This window comes from Ruditapes philippinarum, unplaced genomic scaffold (genome assembly GCF_026571515.1).
Source record: "Ruditapes philippinarum isolate M1 unplaced genomic scaffold, ASM2657151v2 ctg5190_1_1_1_1, whole genome shotgun sequence".
Lineage (NCBI taxonomy): Eukaryota > Metazoa > Mollusca > Bivalvia > Venerida > Veneridae > Ruditapes > Ruditapes philippinarum.
Genome location: NW_026864656.1, coordinates 9473 through 31741, shown reverse-complemented (window position 1 = coordinate 31741; position 22269 = coordinate 9473). Strand labels below are relative to the sequence as shown.

The window sequence follows — 22269 nt, the reverse complement described above, 5'->3', positions numbered from 1 at the left end:
AAAATAGGAGAACTCAAGCACATTAAAATTTGAAGGTATCTGATCAAGATTTGTTTGATAAAAAGGCAAAAGAACCCCCGTTTGATATATCATGTGTTTATTAAGGAAATATAACGTCTGGCTTCTATTTTGTTCCGTGATGCAACACAAGTGAACCAATTTCATTTGATGACCTTTAACAACTGGTGTAACCTACTAGGATATATAAGGTGAATTTGGAAGTATATAATTATTGAGAACAGAAGTTTATTTTAAGTTAACAAATAAACCACTTGTACTTTTTTTAATATTATGAGGAAAAATAATAAGTAAAAAGGCTAGCTCAGCTTTTTATTGAATCCTTGACCTATCTTCCTTTTCAAGTAGCAATTCTTTTCAAAAATACTATACAATATATAATATGTGACAAATTAAGTTATTCATTCAAGTAGGTGATGCTTTTTTTAAACTGTACACTCCTTTAAGGTCAGAAGAAATAAAAGTGTGCTTCTCAAGTGCGGTTACCTATCTACAAAGAGACTTGAGTTGTAATTAGATGGTCAACTTGTCTAGTTTGATTTGATTGTCTTCTAGTTTGATTTGATTGTCCACCAGTTTTGATTCTTTCATAAGAAAATTTCACAATATGTATTTTTGTGATATATTAAAAAAAATATTCTAGGCATAATAAATGGCATATAAGGTGGCGCAAAAAGAGTTTTATAACATGGGATATGTTTCGACAAAATTTACTATTAAACCTTTAACATATACGGTATGCTCCTTGGACTTTGAAGCAATCCATTGTAAATGTGTGAAATTTTGATATAAAAATGGTAAAATACAGTGCTCAACATATAGTAACATAAGTGCAATCACAGTAATGGTAACAATGTCTTACTACATGTCACAGGGTGTGAAAAATGTGCAATCTGACCGGGACTCAAACCCAGGACCCTTGGAATACCATTCTGCGGCTCTACTGACTGACCTACTCAGCTGCTTACGCAATCATCTACTCCCCTAAATAGTGAACAGTTCTGAACCGTGACATACAGCTCTTATCCTTCCCTTAGGTCCCATCTAAAATTACCTGTCTAGTATATCAGAGGAGACTATTGACTGAAGTCCTTCATATTTTTGCTTATGTTATCGGCTGTTTTCTTAGCTCTATAACATAAAATGACAAACATTTGAGAATGGAGCAAGTCATACATGCAAATTTGAAATATATCACATAATTATACACTATTTAAGCCAATAGGGGAGAAACGCAAGTCATTGAAAACAGCATTCAAAGTTTGTTATTCTACTTAACAGATCACCTCTTAATTGTACTGCAAAAAAGGTTAAAACTGTCTTGCATGTTTACACAAAATAAAATTTCCTCAGTTTTACTAAAAAAGCTGACTGATACTAGCTTAAAGGTTGAATGACTTTGTACTAATCTGTGCCTCTCTTACAATAATTTATTGACAGGAAGGTAAGTTTCAACATTCCAAGCACTGAGCCCTGATCATTTTACAGGACCTTTTCCTTCCTGGGCACGAAGGAAGAAGGAAAAATAAAGAGAAAAAAATAAATGCACCAAAGAAAATCTGATAATTTTACAGTATTTTGTCATGCTAACCTAAGCAGTATTTATATTATATACATTATTTTTTATATATTTTAGATGGTGACTTCAGTATAGGAGTTAGCGCAATATCTAGTAAGCAATATCTAGTAAGCACTATCGTTAAATCTGTCACGATATCAGATTTATGATATATCTCTAGACTTGCCACTTTATCTGATCAAGATTTACATTAAAGTCTATGACTTTACTAAAAGAAAAAACCTAACGTTACTCTTTGCCTATGGTGTAACCATGTATTATTTATATAGTAACTTGATGAACTCAAAAAATAAGCTAGGACCATGTTACGATAAAAAATCCCCTGATACGTTCATGCCTGTAGATGAACACAATGAAATTTTGATTATTCAATAGTTTTGACTCATTAATGACAACGTGATAGTATGGGATAAGAATAGCGTGTAATTATGGTGTAACAAAAACGTTTTGTATTATTGTTATACTATACAACAATCACTGCTCTTCAAATATATTTTCCTGTTTTTTAATTGCAAATGAACACGAAAAATCAAGTTAGTAGTTTCATTGAACTAATTTGACATTATTTATTTAACAGTCTTAGTCACTAATGATATGACAATCTGTTTACAATATATACAAGGACACTACTTTGTATATAAAAAATATCACATTTAACTATTATTATACTGTTATAATTATTGGTGAATCATAGATAAAAGTATTACTAAATCAATGAATGGTACATATTTCTACTGTTTCGTCTTTCATGGAAATTCTAACATGCCAAAAGAAATATTAAGAAAATATTAAATAATATTAAAAATTTAAGAAATATGGGTGTTTAAAAGTGGTACAAAACAAAAATAGCAGGAATATGCCATAAAATAGCAAACAGCTAAGACCTGAAACAAGAAAAAGCAATAGCCATGTTATACATGGTTATTCCTCTCACCAGGAAGAAGTTACCTGAAAGTTGTACTACTTGGTGACAGGAAAACCTTAAAAACCCCTATAGTTATGGTCAAGCTAAGTTCTGTATTTCTAGTAAGTGGAAAAAGAATAAGGCAATGGAGAGAGAATGTAAGCATAGCTAGTAATGTTTATTGAGTTTTATTTATGTCATAGTATAAAGTTTGAAGAAAATCACTCAATTACATCTGGAGTTATGCTCAGGAAATTTTTCTCAAAGTAAATCTGATGAAGGGGAATACCTCTAAAAGAAGGCAAGGTAGAGTTATTGTTCTTGCACACTGCACTTTCTTCCAATATGCTCTGCCAGTTTATGAAGTTTGAAGAAATTGCTAAACTACTTTTGGAGTTTTGGCTTCCAAAAATTGTGTCGGATGCACAAACAGAGATTATTTCTAATACCCCCATTTTCATTGGGGAGGGGATAAAAAGCTTTAAACACTGCTAGCTGATCAACTTCCAATTTCTTCTGATAATTCCATAACATTTATCATGGGATGTTCCAAAATAGAAGTTGAACATGTCCAAAGGTTCAGGACTTTTTCTTATTCTTAATAAGCACAAACATTTTCTTGCATTCTCATAGATTCAAGGTCAAATAATGAAAGTTTACCATTGAGATCTGCTTCTACATCAGCAGTGCCAAGTGTGTGACTTTAATCTGTTGTTTCCTCTTCATTGTGTTCAGTTATAGGACACTTTCAATATCGCTTGCAGAAGGAATACTTTGACTCCAGCTCTGTTCCTGAAATAAAACATGTAGTATGACCTTAATTTTTTTTCCATTTCTTTCTCATTAAAAAAGTATGCGAATGAACATAAAAAATCACCCAACTAAAACAACTAGAAATGGAGCAAATTTTTGCTTTCCTTCTATCATGGACTGATTGAGTGTTATACCGTAATTATCATTTATTAGCATCTAAAGAAACACTAACACTGTAAAGTTCATATGAAAAGTTAACTGGCAGAGGAAATGCCCTAAAGACTGTCTTCATGTGCAGTATTTCTAGCACTAGTGGAGACCCTAGTTGAACCACTGACCTTCAGTTAGCAAGCTGGATACCTCCAAAGACCTTGCAAAGCAACCTGACCTGCCAGCCAATTGACGGCCCCTTAATTTATGGGTGTGACCATTTAGTATGATGAACTATTATCTAAACAACGTCTATGCCACTATAGAAATTTCATTTCATCAATTTTATTGCATCTGATGTTCACTTTGTGAATGATATTTTGATCTTACATGCAAAACAAACAAACAAACATCTATTATTTCATCTGGAAATTCAGTTAAATCTATCGTCAAGAGTCATACCTTTTCAAGAGGACTGTTTCATGATGATTTCTTCTTGAGAAATAAAAGACATATTGCAAATACTTAAACTATTTCTTAACTTTACACATTTATTACTTTTAATTGGTTCTGAAGAGAAGACGTCCTTAGCAATAATTATTCTTTATTCAATTTTCTCTTGGAAAACAATCAAGTCACATAGAGACAATATATTTGTCAAACTATAGGAATCAAAAAGGAAGTGCCTTTCATACAAAACTCTATTAAATTATACAAGAACAAAGGTAATGATAGAAACAAAGGTAATTTTTTCTCAAGTATGTTAATCATCTAAAATTTCAAGTTCAACATGCAGGAGTGTAGTTGATTCAAAACATTCTGAGGTAGTACTACTCTTTCCATCAGTGAAGAAAAAGACATAAACCTATACAATTGGTTTAACAGACTTATGAAAGTATCTACATGTTATTCAACAAGGACTAAGAAAGCACCACCATGTCTGACTGCAGGATTTGGAGGCTACACTGACTCTGTACTAGCTCAAGCTGGTGGCACATTCATAAAAATCACAAATCACAAAGCATTCAGAAAGTAACCAATATTTGTTCAAAGTTACTTTTAATATAATGATATGATTGTAAGTTAATTTGAAATTTAAGTATTTTTTTCCCTCTGGATACTGCTTATTATATTTAGTTTTAAATAATAAAACTAAAAATTGAAAAGAAAAACAACAAAAAAACTAAACATTACTGGGCTGGGAGCTGTGCCTTAGAACTGTGCCGGGAACCGTGCCTTTCATTTAAAACTTTATCACTAAGCCAGGGACCGTGCCTTTGAGTAATAACATTATCACTGAGCCGGGAACCGAGCCTTTGAGTAATAGCTTCCCTCATTTTAATGATAATTATATAGAGTAAAATACCTTTCATCCAGCACATGTCACGATAATAAAATACCCTAAATCATTTCTTATGGGACTTTAATACTTCTTTCAAGTATTTACTCAAGGTCTTCAAAAATCAGCTTAGATTGTACATAAAAAAGACACATTTCATGAAGCAGCGTGTACATCATAAACAGAGATCTTAAACACTAATTGAAACCATAAAGAAAATAGAAAAGCTACTGTAATTGTCATGAAACGCCTAATAGTCTATCTAAACTTGTTTGCATTACCGCAAAAAGGCTGAAAATTGATATACAGCACATATATCTTTCCAAATATTAAAGACGATTACTGATTTATTACCTAACTGTAACTGTGACGGGACAATTTTTTATTCAACATAACTGTTCCTTTGCGGAGGTTTTTTTTTATGACTTAAAAAACGTTATAACATCAAACGTAAATTGCCAAGTCATTGTGGATGTAAAATAGATATGAAGGATTTTAATAACACCAAGTTTAAGTCTATCTGCTGTTCTTATTAACATGTGAAGCATGTTTTGTTTCACATTTCCGTTCATTATCCATCAATGGGTCAAATAACTTATTATACTTATTTAATTTCTGTGTGTAATATTTTTTTATAATCTGAGAACAGGCATGTTATCTTTTTTTTATGTAAATCCAAGTGTCAACAAGGTGTCCTTTAGCTTCGTTAATTGTGGAGTGGACAAGATATAGACAATTCCATGCTGGCACTTTGTTTGACCTTTATTCAGAAAATTCATACCAACATTTGTGTTTTTAATACAAGGGGTTTAGGATCCACATGTTTTCTTTAATATTGAAATAATTTTATCACTAAGGTGGAACAACTTGGTTTTAATACAACTCTTGTAAACGCAGGTGAGCAAGCTTTTACAGAGACTCTCTGACACTGTGTTTTCCATTTTGCCATCTCCATGCAGCCAGCATACACTTAAACTGCCACAAATATCAATATTTTCATTATGATTCCCTGATAATCTATTAGAAAATTATGCAAATGAGATCCCTGTGTGAAAAATCAATGACCTCCCTGGTGATGATGCTCTTCATCAAATATATTTCTTTACTCAACTGATCTGTCATTTAATAACATCTGACATTACAGACATTTCCCCGGTGTGAAACAATTACCAGTCACTACAACATCCATGTAAAGTGATATACATGTACTTTATTTCCATTATCTTTTTTTCTTTTATATTTTTTATTTGATTTTTAAGTCACAATTAATGACACTTAAATGGTCCTTGAATGTTCTTTATACATGTGTAACAGATTGGAAATAGTCGAATGGGCGACTCCTTCAATAAGTCTGTTGGTTAAATTCTATTCTTGGAGGACAATTCCATATTTTCCAAAATTACTCAACTTCCAGGAGAATCAAATTAATATTTCTAATTTTTAGGGAAACACCATAAAGCAGGGTTTCACTGGACCACAGTTGGAGTTTTAAGTCTCATTTGAGAGATTTGTTAATAAATTAATTAAAAGAAGCTGGTGATCATTCTCATGACATATAGTTTTGCTACAATTTAAACACGGTGCTTGGTAAAAACATCTCCAAGTGAATATGTCATTGTTTTATGCACAGCCAGACAGTAAAAACCTACCAATTAAAGTCAATGGTTGGCAAACATCCCATAAGGTGAACTAAATGTTACAATAAGTCTACATTCAAAAATGAAAGAAAACTAGAAATGTGTCCATAGGACACAGATGCCCCCCGCTAATTCTCGACAATGCACTGACTCTAGATCAAATATTTTTTGGACTACATGGGACACAAGTAAAGAATCACCAATTTTGACAGTCAAGGGCAATAACTCTGACAAAACTGAATTAATCCTTAAGCAAAACATCATAAACTGTATGTTTGCTGACCCTAACACAAGCACCTTTAGAGCTACATGTGACACAACATGAGAATGGAGGGACCCATGGACCAAATCTTAATCCCCCCCTATAGTGGGGGAAAAGCAAACATATGCAAATCCATGAATATCACCAACAGATTATTAAATCATTTTTAAGAGTAGTGTATGGTAGAGATTTATTTTAAAGTGTAAATGAACCACTGTAATGGATTTTTTTTTCAGCCAACTACTAGTTATTGCTGGCTTATTTACTTCTGTCCATAAGCACAATGATTAGCGCTATAGTGCTGCTTTGCTTAAATACCGTGTTGCTGACAACTTGAGTTGACACTTTAACTGGTCACTTATTGTTTCTTAACTGACTAGTCAAGTCAACTTTATGCACAAGACTTTCCCACATAACAAAACAGTTTGACACTTTACGAGTCTGGGCAGTAGTTTGTATCAAAAATCTCCTAGTATTGTGCTTTCATGTTGAGCAAATTTTAATGTACATAATGCTCTAATGTTTCTATGCATTGTTTTTTTTAGTACATGTACTTTTTTATTGTTGTTATTGTTTTGCTGTGAAGGTCATATGGCAACATTCCACTTTTAACTGGTGGAATTGCCCCTCCATTTATTATTTCATGCACTAATGGGCACATGAGTAGAACCACTGACTTTCTGTAAGGTAGCTGGATAGCTTCCTCACTCAAAATAATCTAATGTCCCTAGCAGGATTCAAACCTTCAGCAGTGCAGGGCTAGTGGTTTAATGCACATTTTAAAATTATGTAAGCTTTAATTATAAAATAAAACAAAATAGTTTTAGGCGTTTTTCATCTGTAAATAAAGTGCTGAATAATGAAGACTTGATATAATCATGATTTAGGAATTCAGAGACTGTGAGTGTCTCAATCAGTGTCAGAAAATCCCTGGAGAGAGGGGTGTCACTTTCACTGATACCTGCCATAAACAAATGGACTTGAGTGACCACTAGACAGGAAGAACTGACCACTATTAGGAGACCATCATATGAAACCCAGTGGGAGGGGTTTAAATGATCTACAGTGATTTAATGGAGTGTGAGGATCAGTTTGTCTGTGGTTACATAAATTAAAATGTTATGTTGGTATATTAGACAGTAAGATAAACACTTCTAGATGAAGATGTCATAAAAACTTATATAAATTAACAATGACAGATTAAATGGCAAGTTGTCTGTTGTTGATGTGTCATAATAATACCAAAATTTAAGGATGAGAGGAAACTCTAGATGGCTTTAGAGCCAAGTCCTTACTTTAACAAGAGCTGTCCTAGGAGCAGTGCAGCTCACTTTTCTTGGTACTTGATAGTATGATTAACAAAGTAGAATGTGGGCATAATTCTGATAAACAGCTGGCAAAATTATTTGGCCTTGATATTTAGTATATAAAGTTTGAAGTGAATATCTGTGATGATTTTCGAGAAAGTTATGAAAAAGAGCACCACGTGCAGTGATAACGCTTGTCTGTTACAATTTAAGTCTTGAATTATTCTTTAAGGATCACATAAAAATTTCGACACAACAAAAAATTCATATAACTCATAAACTCATATAATTTATAGGTTTTAATAAAGAATATACAGGAGTAAAAAATATGGAATTTCATTTTATTTGACACATTGAGAAAATCTTCTAATTTATGCTGTGTTCTCAAGCACGATCAAGCGATCGGGTACCGGTCTAGCTCGGTCTGCATGCATGATCGGGGTGGTCAGAGCGGTCTACCTTAGTCTGCATGGCTCGCGCTTCCTACCCAAATTTTTTTGACTTGTCAAAAAAATTCGATTAGCGATCGAGTAGATAAGCGGTCGAGAAGCGATCGTATAGTGATCGAGTAGAAGATCTAGTTGATCAAGAATAAATTGTGTAACGATTTAGTTTGGTCGGGTATACATCTCTTACCTGATCTGTACATGATCATCTCGAATTTTACTCGAGCATTATTACAATCTAGTCTGGTGGAAATCTGGCAACGATCGAGCAGAGGTCCAGTTAGTCTAGTTGAGATCGTGTATAACTTGCGTGTAGGTCCAGGTGATCGAGGAGAAGAAGCCGGGATGTTGGTCGGGTTGTCGTCGAGAAGAAGTCGTAAAACATCGTGTAGGGTCGACTTGAGGTCATGTAGGCTTCGTGAATGTGCATTTAATCCAGCTTGGTCAGGCTTCATCAGGGAATTAATGTGATCGGGATGATCAAGTTCATCTGATCAGCGATGAGAACATACCATAAAGTTCCACACATAGAAGTTCTATTGTATTAGTTCATTTTGTATGATGGCACTAGTGAAGGAGATAAAGAAACACGTCAAAGAAATAAATTTTCAAAATATTAGATGTGAATGGAAGATTTTAAAATAATATAGAACCTGAGAAATAGATCTAAGGAACAATTTTAGTTAGAAATGATTTCGATGAGAACCATTTCAAGCTTTAAGAATCCACAGTTCTATTGATTCGAAGCCTGTAAAATTTCTTGAGAAAGGGAAGTCCAATTTATCAATCTGAGCTGATAAATTAAGAAAGCATGGCCCCACCAATTAAAATGATTACAGTTCCTTCATTACTGTCACCAGGTCTGTTGTCAATTAACTGACCAACTTTCATTGGCTATGAAAGGTTCACATGATTTATATCTTCTCCATTGACCCCATGAGTTAACAGCCCTACCCATTTTAAAATTTACAACAAAATTACATGAAAGTTTAGACAGGTACCCTAGTGTGCCAATAAATGATAAATTGAAGTTTGTTTTCACAATAATTTCTCAAATTACTTTTCTACAGATTTCCCCTGACCCTAACGATACACTTTCTCCATTCAGAAGATAGCCCCCAATTACTGAATGACAAGCTGACTCAGTCAAATTTTACAAGAGAAATTTGTTAGCTTCAATGTCTCGGGACTTTCCCTTTCATGCAAAGAAATGAAAAATCTAAAACTTTTTATACTAACTGACATGCACCGAGGAAGTGCAGAGCTTTGCACTTTTGGTACTGTAAATAAACTAGAAGAACTGTGCACTTTTGGAACCGAGTATAAACTGTGAGAAAAGACCCTACAGAGTCTCATCAAACTCCTGCTTAAGTTCTGGGCAAACTGGTACAATACACTCCATATAACAGCTGCATTGGATCATTCACCTTATATCAAAATACATGATGACTTCGTTTTAGTACATAACATGCAAAAAATAAATATACTGCAGATGAAAGATTTTTAACATTTCATTAATTAGGACAGTTTTTATTGCACTGCATAGTGCATATACTGAAGAATAAACAGGTGGTTGTTCATATAAGAAGATGTGGCTCAAGTTGAATTCCAAAGACAAGTTATAGCACTTGAAATAACTACTGCATGAGAAATCATGATTTGAAATAAAGAATGATCATGAACCCTTGTCCTGCTAGCTGTATAATGAACTTGGAAGTAGAGGTTATATAATATTTATTTTCTATATTCACAGGAACCATGATTAAAATAGTATTGGCCTTTAAATCCTCTCAGCCCTATCTGTAAATTGTTGAAACACCAGACATTTATCAATGAATGAAGTGACCCTCTTACAGAATGACCTGCCTTAACTGACCAGTAACTGACCAGCAATTACTGCCGAAAGATGATTGGGATGAGATGCAAAGAATTTAGACCTGACCTCCTGGGGTCATTCTCCCTTGACCAGTGGTTAGGGTTTGTTATTCCTGACCTGGCCAAAAGGGTTCTGACCAGGCCAAATAGGGGCCTGACATATGCTGGTGTTCTTTAATAAATGAGAGTCTTTTTGGGCTATGTTTCTTTTCTATTGATGATGTTCTTTATCATTTATACACCATCTGTGAACTAGTACTCCCCTTATTTTTTACTTTTAAAACAAAGTAGTGACACGCCTCTAATAGTCTCCGATGGTACATCTTTATCTCTAGCACAGAAAAGCAAAACTATTGGAGAAAAGAAAATTAAAATTAAAAATTATCATTTATCATACAATGACGTTTTTCTCTCATTGGAGTATAACATTAACTTATCATTTCTAACTGACATGAGGCAGTTTTTTTGTCACCTAATTCAATGACATTTTAATAATTACATGAAAAACAATTTGCTGACCTAAGTACAGACAGGGATTAATTAAGCATAAGAAAGTTCAGAGATAACCCCATCTTGTGTTGATTTTGTTAAATCTAGTAGAAAACTGCTGATTTCACCTGTATAAATAGCTTTTTGATTTTTCAGTGTATCACTATTAGGATTATCTCATACAGTTACTTCATTTTTAGGGCCATGACCTGGCTGTAGCAAGTCACATTGACCACAGTTCAACCTACTGTTAGCTAAACCCCAACACTGACCACAGTGGCCGGAGATAGGGCACAAAATCACTCTAATTGATGGACAAAATCAAACTGACAAAATAACTCAATTCTGCTTTATGTTCAACCCCCAGGCTTTAAATCTACTTTCTGACAGTTTCATTCATGTTTTTAACAACCCATTTAGACTGTAATAAAGTTTAAGCTTTCTCCCAGAGATTACTTTAATAATAAGGTATGCCCTCTGACAAATATTTAGTCATGTTATTCCTATATTGACCAACATGAAACAGAACAAGTATTTCTTCCATCTCTGTAACCATTTATCATTAACTGAACATAAATTTCATGAAAATTTCACCAACATTTTAATTCGATAAAACATGGGTGATTAAACACTTTTAAGAAATGGGGATTTTATGTTAACAAAAAAAATCTGACTTAATCGCCAAAATAGAGCAATTATGTTTTACAACTTGTAAATAAACCTCTTTCAATAGAATACACAATAATTTTGTGCTTTTCATTCAGTTCAATAATAGGCATTGTTAGCATTAAAGTTGTTTTTATGTTTATTTTGGCATCGAAACTTGCGTATCACGACAATTACTGTAATTATTTACTATTAATTGTAAACTTTATTCCAAACTAACCTACTCTTTATCCCACACGTTCTCGTACCACAAAACAATAATGATAATACCTATTTACCTACGTTTATAACATGCGGGGGATGAGGATCGAAAATTGTCATTGTTCCAAAAATTAGGTCATTTATTTGTGACAAATAGAACGATGTTACTAACAACTGTGAAAAGATGCTTCGTCGCAATAAATTTTGGCTGAAAAATTGACTAATCCTATTTAAACACCCCCTTTAAAAACAGCTCAACCGATTTAAAATTTTACAAATCGAAAAACGTGAATAATAACGTTTCAATTCTTAAAACTGACTGAACTCTCTATCTATGACTTTACAAAATATTTGCGTGTTTTATTTTTTTCCCCATATAGAAAACATCTATACTGTTGATCTAGAGCATGTTTTCTCTTTCAATCGCACCATGATTTGTACTTGTCAAACTTTAGTCTTTGAAAATTGAGTTGCTGATAGCAATCGGTCAAAACAAAACTGATCTCAATAGTACAATAGGCTCATCAATATAAATGTACTTGGCAGATATTACATATCGGGGTCTTCTCCTATTTCCATTTTAGTCTAGTAGTTCAAACTAAATGCTTCATCACTTTATGTTAAGAGTTTCCGATATACAAAGTGCACGCATACATAGGAAGGGTGACTTGTATATACAAAAAACACATAAATAACAAAATACATTTGTAAGTATAATTATTATTGATGGCACTCACTGAGTAATAGCCTGATGCCATTGAAAGGTTAAGAGGATATATATAAATATTTATATTTTTTAAAAAAGGGTCCAAGTTTGAAACTTATAAAAATTGAAACATATTATATCTTCCTGCTAAGCATCCATAATTTCATATTCCTACAATGGAATAAACTGAAGGGATAATAAGGCTGACATGACTTTATTCTTAAGTTTAAGACATTTAGAATACAGCAATTTTAAACGCAAAACATTTTTTAAAGAAAATGTATATGAGTCAAATTATGACTTTATATAAATATGAATAAAATCCCATCAAAACATATTTTGATAGTGGGGTTTGTGGGTAAGGATGGGTGTGTTTTGAATAGTTCAAGTTTGTATAAAAAAAACACGCTACAGCAAATACTATCATATTCCTGATAAAGAAGTAGTAGTTTATTAATAATTTTTCATTTTTTCATAACAACGTACCTGACAAATTACCCAGGATTCATTTATTGTTAGGTCCATTAAGAGGCTCTTTCTTACTAATTAACATTTAATGTCATGTATAACTTCATTAACGGAATATCTCTAAGGTTCCCACACTAGGAACAGTTCCCACCATAGCTAGGTGTTAAGAGTACCATGGAACTCCACAGTTTATTAACTTGTAAAGCTAATTAGACACCAATTACAATAACATGTTTGCTGTGAACAAATCCTTTAACAGGTTTTACGTTCAACTATCTCCTCCTTAACTAGACAGTTGAAGATGAAAACATTAAAAGATTCCGAAGGTAATTCAATTTTTAGAAAGAAAAAAAATGGTAGCGTAAACTTTACTGAGAAACATACTAAGTTCCATGGGAAAAACTAAAATATGACCCTCTCAGACTGTTTTTAATGCAATTGTATTTTTTTAGCGAAAGTTGTCACCGGAGATATTAGATTTTAAGTAAATTAGTATATGTCCATTGAACAAAATATGGGCAAATGATTTGTACTCTTCTGTCAGAAGCTCTCTTACAATGTACATCCAGTTTCATTAGCTTAATCAGTCTAGTGTTAGGATATCTAGGGAATTTATTTCCTTAATTCAAGGTCTGGTCTAATGCTTGCTCCCCGGTAAAAACTAGAAGTAATGAGGAGTTTGTAGAAATTACCTGACATCTCGATGATCATGTCTGTAATTATGAAAGGTAATGCAAGTTTCACAGTCTGATATGACAATGATGGTACTATGTTGTCAGGTTCTCATCTAGAAATACTGGTACTCTTATTTTTTAGCACCTTTACATTGTATCCCTTTTCTAGAAAGCTGACCATTGTTGTTCCATTGTTTTCCTATAAAAAAGTAAATATTTTGCATTTTATTCATTTTAATTTCAACAGTCAAATTCATCTCTTTTATGAAACTCAACGGAAAAACGCACAAAAATTAAAGCCATTATGTGGTCCAAGGGAAGTAACTGTATCAGTTTAATGCAATGCTATTTAAGAGGAATGTTACAAGTCAGCTAAACTGCTATCTGAAATAAAATTATGGTAATAAATATAACTGACAAAAGTAGTTTAGCAGGCTGATAAAATTATTATTGATGATTCATCATTTTATTTAATACTACTTTCCAATCACCAAATAGGTTTTATAGTTGCATATACTAGTGGGAATTAGAGATATATACACAATAGCTTGAAATCTGCTGAATAACTGATGGACATTAGCTTAAACACTGCTAAATAACTGGGGGACATCAGCTGGATCACTGCTGAATAACTGGTGAACTGATGAATAACTAGCCATCATTAGCTAGAGTACTGCTAAATAACTGCTAGGAATTAGCTTTACCACTGCTGAAAAGCTGATGGACATAAGAAGACTACTGCTGAATAACTGCTGGGTATTAGCTTGATCACTGCTGAATAGCTGGTGGACAAAAGCTCGACTACTGCTGAGCATAAGTCTTACCTCTGCTAAATAACTTCAGTACACAAGATTCCCCACATGATTGACTACTTCTGAATAACTGCTTGGCATTAGCATAACTACTGCTGAATAGCTTCTGAACATTACTTTGACTACTGCTGAATAAATGCATGATCATTGCTTTACCCTGCTTACTGAAGGAAATCTACACCTGAAAATCACAGTTATTCAAAGTGGTAAAGAATTATAGCCTTCATAACAAAAATATTTTATCTATCATATTATATCAAAGGGGTTAGCTGTACTTAACTTACACAGTCTACATTAGTGCATAGAGGAAAATTGCATTAACCTGTAATAAAATAAGTAACAAAATTTTATATAATATCATAGTGGACAATCCCCCGAACACTTAAATTGGTCAATAAGACCTAATTCAAAGTCTGTTTATTGTCCGATAAGTAAACTGTAGACAGACTGACACACAGTGACAGGAAATTATCAAATAAATATTACTTATAACCATGCACTAAGTAAATAAATTGGCTGCCAATGGAATGAACTTTTTCTTGTAAAGAAAAAAGGATGATTTAATCTCAAAATGATATCAAAGAAAATGTCTTTTTATCGCAGGAAGTAAGAGTTTATCATAAAAAAGATTACAATCTTTATTTATCCTGGGTAGGTAATCATACAGTTTTCGCTGACATCAACAATCAAAACACTTTCAGTTTTGGTGACACTATTCAATGTGCCGTAAGACCATCGCGACAGGATGCTGGGACTCTTAACAGGATTATCTGTTTCAATGAAAAAAAGAGGATGTTGCCTATATGCTTATTTTCACTCTGTTTTCTCACATCATTAATGAAGGAAGGGCTTTATATTTAACTATTACATTTTTAGGGAGTTACAGTTTGACCCCCATTTTATTGGTACAAATAAAATCCTTATTGACTATTAATATGCATATGAACAAGGATGAATGAGTGACGCTGACTTACAGATTTATTAACTAAGTACATTTTACTTTTTCCTTAACTTTTAATCTGCTGAAAATTAGCATAAATGATCTACCGGTATCCATCTTTGTATTCAAATTTTAAAGTATTTCAGTATCAAAATACAAAAAAATTGAGCTACCAGCAGTCAGACTGCATGGATGTACAGGTTGCCCGGGTCCTTTGCTGGTGCCAACAGCTTGTCACTTTTGATTCAAGCAGGTTAAAGGTTTACATAAACCACTGATGAATTTAATAGCACTTTGAATAGATACAATCACTTATAATGTATTAAGTGTAATAAAGCATGATACATTTGAGTAACAGCAGTCTGATGTCACATGACATACAAGAAGGGATAGGACCCTCTTTTAGGTCAAGTACACCTCTGACCTAGTGGTTAAGGTAAATCACTTGATCTTCTCACAAGTGGGTTTCAATATACCAGATTTAATGCATAGGGACGGGAGTACAATGGAGCACCTCTTTGGGTCCCTCATTAAACTTAAAAGTCATCATATTAAGGCATGTTATTTAACCCTTACCTGCCAATTTGGTTTAATTAATCATTTATTTATTTAATTAATCAAATATTCACTGCTTTTATTTTGGAACAGTACATCTCAAAATGTAGGGACTTCAATAATTATCAAAATACTAAATAGAATAATGTAATATAGAGCCTGGTCAGACTGCAAAGATGGTCAGACTGTTGGTCAAACTGCACATAAATGAGGTGCAGAGACGCAGATATATTTTCTGGATCCATCAATGTCTATGCAGTCCGGCCTAACTCTATACTGTTGGCACAGGCTATTTTAAACCTTTCATTCCAGTCGGTTTAAGGCTTAAAATTTTTTCGACTGCTCTTAAAACCCATGCAATCGACTAACATAAGAACTGATCTTGGTCACCGCTGAAAATAATAGACAAAGGGACATAACTCTCAAATTTTTCTATAGTGACTTTTAAGGTGCTGAGAACAATTAATATTAAAATCTTCAACTGCATGAAACAACTTGAAAATTCTTGAAGCATAAACTATGCTGCAGACAAACAGTTATTCATTATTAACTTAAATTATTATTACTGATCCTAATCCTTTAAATTGACTGAAATAAATCATTTTCAAATTTCAGTGATCAAAACAAATTTAGAAACAAACTTTAACTGAGAGATAATTAAATTGCATGCATCGTAAAAGTTAACTATAACACACTTTATGAAGCAAAGCAGAACAATTTCTTTTAATTGTTTTTTTTATTCATCAATATCCACCAAGGTAAAACTGATAAATTATCAAAAAAGCTTTGCTCCTTTGACATTAAAATTGTAACTGAATTAATTATGCATGTTTTATCAAAGTAGAAAGCCCCTAGGCTAACCATTGGTTCTGATTGTACAGTTGTCGCGTGTATGTAATATGAATATTAACTATGCCCGAATGCCCCCAGATAAATTGTCGGAGAAGTTACTGACAGGATAAAAAAGTACGGCAGATGGCGGTAATTGCGATTGCCGCACACTGTTTGGTAGGCATGCAATGGTCATTAAGCCTGATAAAAATCATAGGGTTTTTTTATATCAAGTTTTAATATCAGTGTCTTGCTGATGGATCTATATGCTTCAGTTCATCCAATTACGGATAAATTAGACTTATACTGAACACTTTCAATGATTTTGAGTTATTTTGTGCTGTAAATAACCTGTAGTATGTTTGCAGATAGTCTAATAAATTCAATAAAACAGCGCTAAAAATATATCATTGAGATGTGACATAGGAGACTTTATTCGCTGTAGAAATTTATCTATCTATTCTTGCATTTGTTAATAATTATTTCAAGTGACAATCATTGCTCAATAAATTAAATATAAAAAAATTAATGCCAATGGACACATTATAAAAATGTCATTTCACTTCACTTTATATCCTGTATGAATTTCCTCTGAAACAAATCACCTTCAAAGGAAAGGGAAATATAAAGTTGACTGAAATGACAAGGTAAAGTACTATATCTTTAAACTTACAGGTATAAAAAATGCTAAGAAAATTTGTTACAGTGTAACACTGTCCAACCTTTAATCATGTCATCATTTTTTATATAAAAAAGATTGATCCTGCTTTAAAAAGATTTGAAGACCTTCACCCTTTGTGTAAGAATAACATACCAATGCCATGCCACCATCGAAGATCGAGACTGTAAAAGTCAGCCTACATAGTTGTGTATATACGAACCAACTTAATTTTTAACTGCCCAACCCTTACCATGCTTAATATTATAAAATGACTTGTTCATCTTTCAAACTTATCGAAACTCTTTATAATGTATCATGAAAATTTGAAATATGTACTGACTAGATTGCAAACAGTGCTGTCTCGACCATGAACATACAGCACTGATTGTCATCTTAGTGTAGTAAGAGATAAAGTCCTATTGAAACTAGAACTCCGCGAGTCGGATGTGTCGCCTTGTGAACAATATAGTTTGGGAGAAATGGCCAGGACAAAACTGAAATGCGAAAACTAACAAAGGGCAATAGCTCAAAAAATAATAAGTGCAGAGCAGCAGTTTCTATGCATTGCACTTCTTATCAATAAGATCTATCATTCTATGAAGTTTCAAGTCCATATCTTTTATAATTAATGAGAAATGGCCTGGACAAAAATAAAATATAAAAATATATAAAGGGTAATAACTCAAAAATAAGAAATGCAGAGTTCCGGTTCTTGTACACTGCACTTTTTCTTAATGAGATCTATCATCCTAAGAAGTTTCATGTCTATAGCTTTCATACTTGAGGAGAAATGACCTGGTTAAAATAAAGTACGAAAATTAACAAAGGGCAATAACTCAAAAAATAAGAAATGCAGAGTACCGGTTCTTGTGCACTGCACTTCTTCTTAATGAGATCTATCATCCTATGAAGTTTCAAGTCCATAGCTTATATACTTTCGGAGAAATGGCCCAGACAAAAATAAAGTATGAAAATTAACAAAGGGCAATACCTCAAAAAATAAGAAATGCAAAGTACCTGTTCCTGTGCACTGCACTTCTTCTTAATGAGATCTATCATCCTATGAAGTTGTAAGTCCATAGCTGTTATACATTAGGAGAAATGGCCCGGAAAAAAATAAAGTATGAAAATTAACAAAGGGAAATAACTCAAAAATTAGGAAATGCAGAGTACCGATTCTTGTGCACTGCACTTCTTCTTAATGAGATCTATCATCATATGAAGATTCATGTCCATAGCTTTTATAGTTGAAGAAAAATGGTCCGGACAAAATTAAAGTATGAAAATTTACAAAGGGCAATAACTCAAAAATTAAAAAGTGCAGAGTACTGGTCCTTGTGCACTGCACTTCGTGTTATTGAAAGAAGCATGCAGTCAATCCAACTTAAAGTGACTGAGTTATGCTCTGGACAAACTTTAGGGGACGCCGACAACGACGCCGACACCGCTGACAAAAGTAATCCCTATATGTCGCCTTTTCAAGGCCGCCGACGCCGCCGACAAATGTAATCCCTATATGTCGCCTTTTCAAGGCGACACAATAAAGTAGGAGTTAACCTGTTACTGAATTAAGGTGACAAGATGTGACGACTGATCTTGGTCTGTGCTGGTCATATGGGTTTAAATCAGTTGCTGCCATCATGTTGAAAAGTGCAAGATTTGTAAAAGTATGTTATGGTGACGGTGATATACAAAAGTCACAGAAACAGACCTCTTAGTTGACCATTCTGCCTTATATAAGTGTGGTATCCACCCTCTGCAAATTATCACCCACACTGCTAATGTTATTTAAAACGGCTAAATTATTCATCATCATAAGACTAGAAATTATCTATATTTAGTATTTCAATTTTGCCGAGTCATCTACCCATCTTCTATATTCAAATGTAATTATAGCTAAAACCCCTCTGGCAAAGGTAGAACAATTGGGATATTAAACAATTTGTTACCTCATGAAATATAAATACATTAAATGTCTCGTACAGTTTCACTTCAAAAAAGTGATAAACTTTAATAACCATTTAAAGCAGTATATAAATCAGTCTACAAAGTCACTATGGTCTAATTCATTCAGCTATAAAAAAGTAAAATTACATGCTATATAAGTGCTATAACAGATGGGGCCCAGATAAATAATTAGATGTGACCATTTTTTGTACTAAACCTTTACTAAGCATTCCTGGACATAGGGTAAATATTGAGAATATTTTTCCTTGCTTCTTTAATGCGTAAAACTCTTTATCTAACCAATTTTGTGATAATTTTACAAAAATATTTTAACATTTTACAACATTAATTTTTATAAAACAATGATTTAAACAGGTGAGGAACACACATACAACACCAGGTCGAGTATAATGTTTGTATTTGCTACTAGTTTTGAGCAATATAATATTCTTCAGACTTTTCAATAAAAATTAAAAGTACTTTTTGTTTTACTAAATTTCCGTTCTCTTGAATCTAGACTTTGAACACACCAAATAATTTTACCAGCTATTTGAAATATTCATATCATTCAATAAACTACATACCAATATGTATGTACTTCGTATTTTTTGGTGCTATTTTCGTAAGATTTTTTTTTTATAGCAAATTGTCATAAGCAAACGCCTAATATTGCTATAAAGGTAACACATTTATACTAGCTACTTTAATCTTAACAAGTGGTGACAATAACTTGTTTTACAAACTATCATAGAACTTTCGGGGGATATGTTTACTTATCCAGCGGCCCAAAAAATTTTTGTCACATCAAAAGTTACCCTATGTACACACACACACATACACCAATAAGCTACCATGTGGCCAGACTGTAGTAAATAAACAGAACCAAATAAAACTTGCTGCCTTCAATACCAACAGACCACATTGTGTACATACAAAAATGTTTTATATCCAATGTTAGCAAATCAAACAATGATTGGAAATTTATTTGTATGTAGTAAAGCTCTGATAATAAATTGTTATTGTTAACAACCTTTGAAGAGATTTCCGCACAAACTGTGAATTCCGCCATCTGCTGGGGCATTATGGGATGGTTTTTATAAACATAACAGCTTGAAAATTTGGTTAAATGGTGACACAACATGAAGTCGGCAAAATTTGGGACCTGGCGTATGCCATCATACTTGTGTATTATCAACAGTTAACCGCAGTGTCAACAATATATGACTGTTGGCATTGTCCAGCTAACAGGTGGAGGTCACTCGAAGGCTGTCATAGATTACTTATACCCTATGTTATATAAAAATTTCCTGCAGTTTTTTATCCATTTCCTTTTATCGTGTGGTCCACTAATTTGGTATTAAGTAGTCATTAAAATGCTATTACAGTATGAATAATTCCATTTATTAGAATGCCTCATAGTTTTTTGTTGGTTTTCACAGCTTTTTGATATATACATACAGCTGCTGTTAAATAATCAGAATTAGGCTAACAGAATGGTGTATACAGATAAAACCAGTCTTGAGGAATCGATTTTAAAACCTAGTGGCATTTGTTGACGGGTGGTCTTTCAAAACAAATAAAAAAAAAACAAATTTACAAGTACAGTTTCATTTTCATTTGATATTATTGAAATTTTATATTATTCATAATGCCTGTGATGTTAATAAAAAAGAAATAAAAGAAAAGGAATAAAAAGACAAAGTCTCCTGTTATGCTACTTAACACAAAGAAAAGCAAATTGACTTTACTTAAAATGGTCAAAGAATTTTTTACCCTAGAAGTATACTAATTCCTTAAGAAGTATAATAATTTCTTAAGAAAAAACAATCAGAAAAATTATAACAAGATTCTTTGACCAAGATTCTATTTTATAAATATCTTGAAGAGTTCTGTTTCTTATTTCATGTAACCTCCCTCTTGGAAAGAAGCAATATAGTCTTTAGGCGACACATCAGTCACAATATATGGGCAATTGTTTGATTCATCATCATAATTTTAGAGAGAATCAATACGAGAGTAATTTATCATATTGATCTGGCATGAAATAACAAAATTAAATCGCAGCTTCTGATGAAAATAATAAGCAGGGATGACAAACAAGTGATGTTTAATCATGCAAATTGGCAGAAATTTGTTAAATCTAGTTAGACAAATTACTAATGCAAAACCACCTGCTTATTGATTCGTAGATTATTCTGGGTGATAATTATTGCTAAAAATGCGGTTTTCTCCCTTCTACACAATTACTTTCATAACAAATTTTTAATTTATCAATGTGTCTGTGCAGAGGTCACTCAAAATTCACCACACAGTTATAATCCATACTGTTACATTGAACTCAATATTAAATTATTCAAATATATATAACAGAAGTCCCCCCACCCACTCACAGGTGCAACAGGCTTAATAGATACATACCAAAAATAAATATTTGTTTTAGTTTCTTCTATTAACAATAAGAGATTACAGTTTAATATCAAAAGCCATCAAGAGGAAGTCTGACAAACTTACGGGTACCCAAAATAAACATTCAAAATAAAACATATTCATACCCTTTATGAATATTTTGTTAAACAACCAACCTCTTTTTTCCAGTATATTCTTGCACTACTTAAGCAGATCCACCAAGTTGAAAACATCAGCAGTATTGAAGGCATAGACATAACCACACCGGTGGACTGTAATCCAGCAATAAACTGTAAAAAGAGCACCAAAAAATTAAGTTAAAAAAGGGTCATAACTCTATAAATATTGCTTTCAGAATTATGCCACTTGTTTAACAACAGCACCTTGTCATGATAAGCAAAAATTCCAAGCTTCATGTTAATAACTTTTAAAAAATGTTTGAACGATATGCTACATTAAAGTTTTTGCATGACGACAACAATGATGCAGCAATCATAACAGCTCATCTATTTCACCAAAACAGACTAAAAGTTATTTGTTAACCTTAACTTAATTTTGTTTGTTCTAGATGTTCTCAGCATGCCATAATCAATTTGCATTGAAAGCATAGAAAATCAGCCTTGTTTGTAATATAAACATATTC

At 32.8% G+C, this 22269-nt stretch overlaps 1 long non-coding RNA gene across 1 annotated transcript; it reads right to left on the bottom strand.

Moving 5' to 3' along the window:
- Positions 1–3180: 3180 nt before the first annotated feature.
- On the bottom strand, positions 3181–15055 carry LOC132726404 (uncharacterized). Its single transcript, XR_009625190.1, has 5 exons — positions 14920–15055; positions 14299–14467; positions 13493–13673; positions 9635–9822; positions 3181–3293 (listed from the first exon to the last, which is right to left on the bottom strand). It is a non-coding gene; the product is annotated as an uncharacterized LOC132726404 (long non-coding RNA).
- Between the last annotated feature and the right edge of the window lie 7214 nt (positions 15056–22269).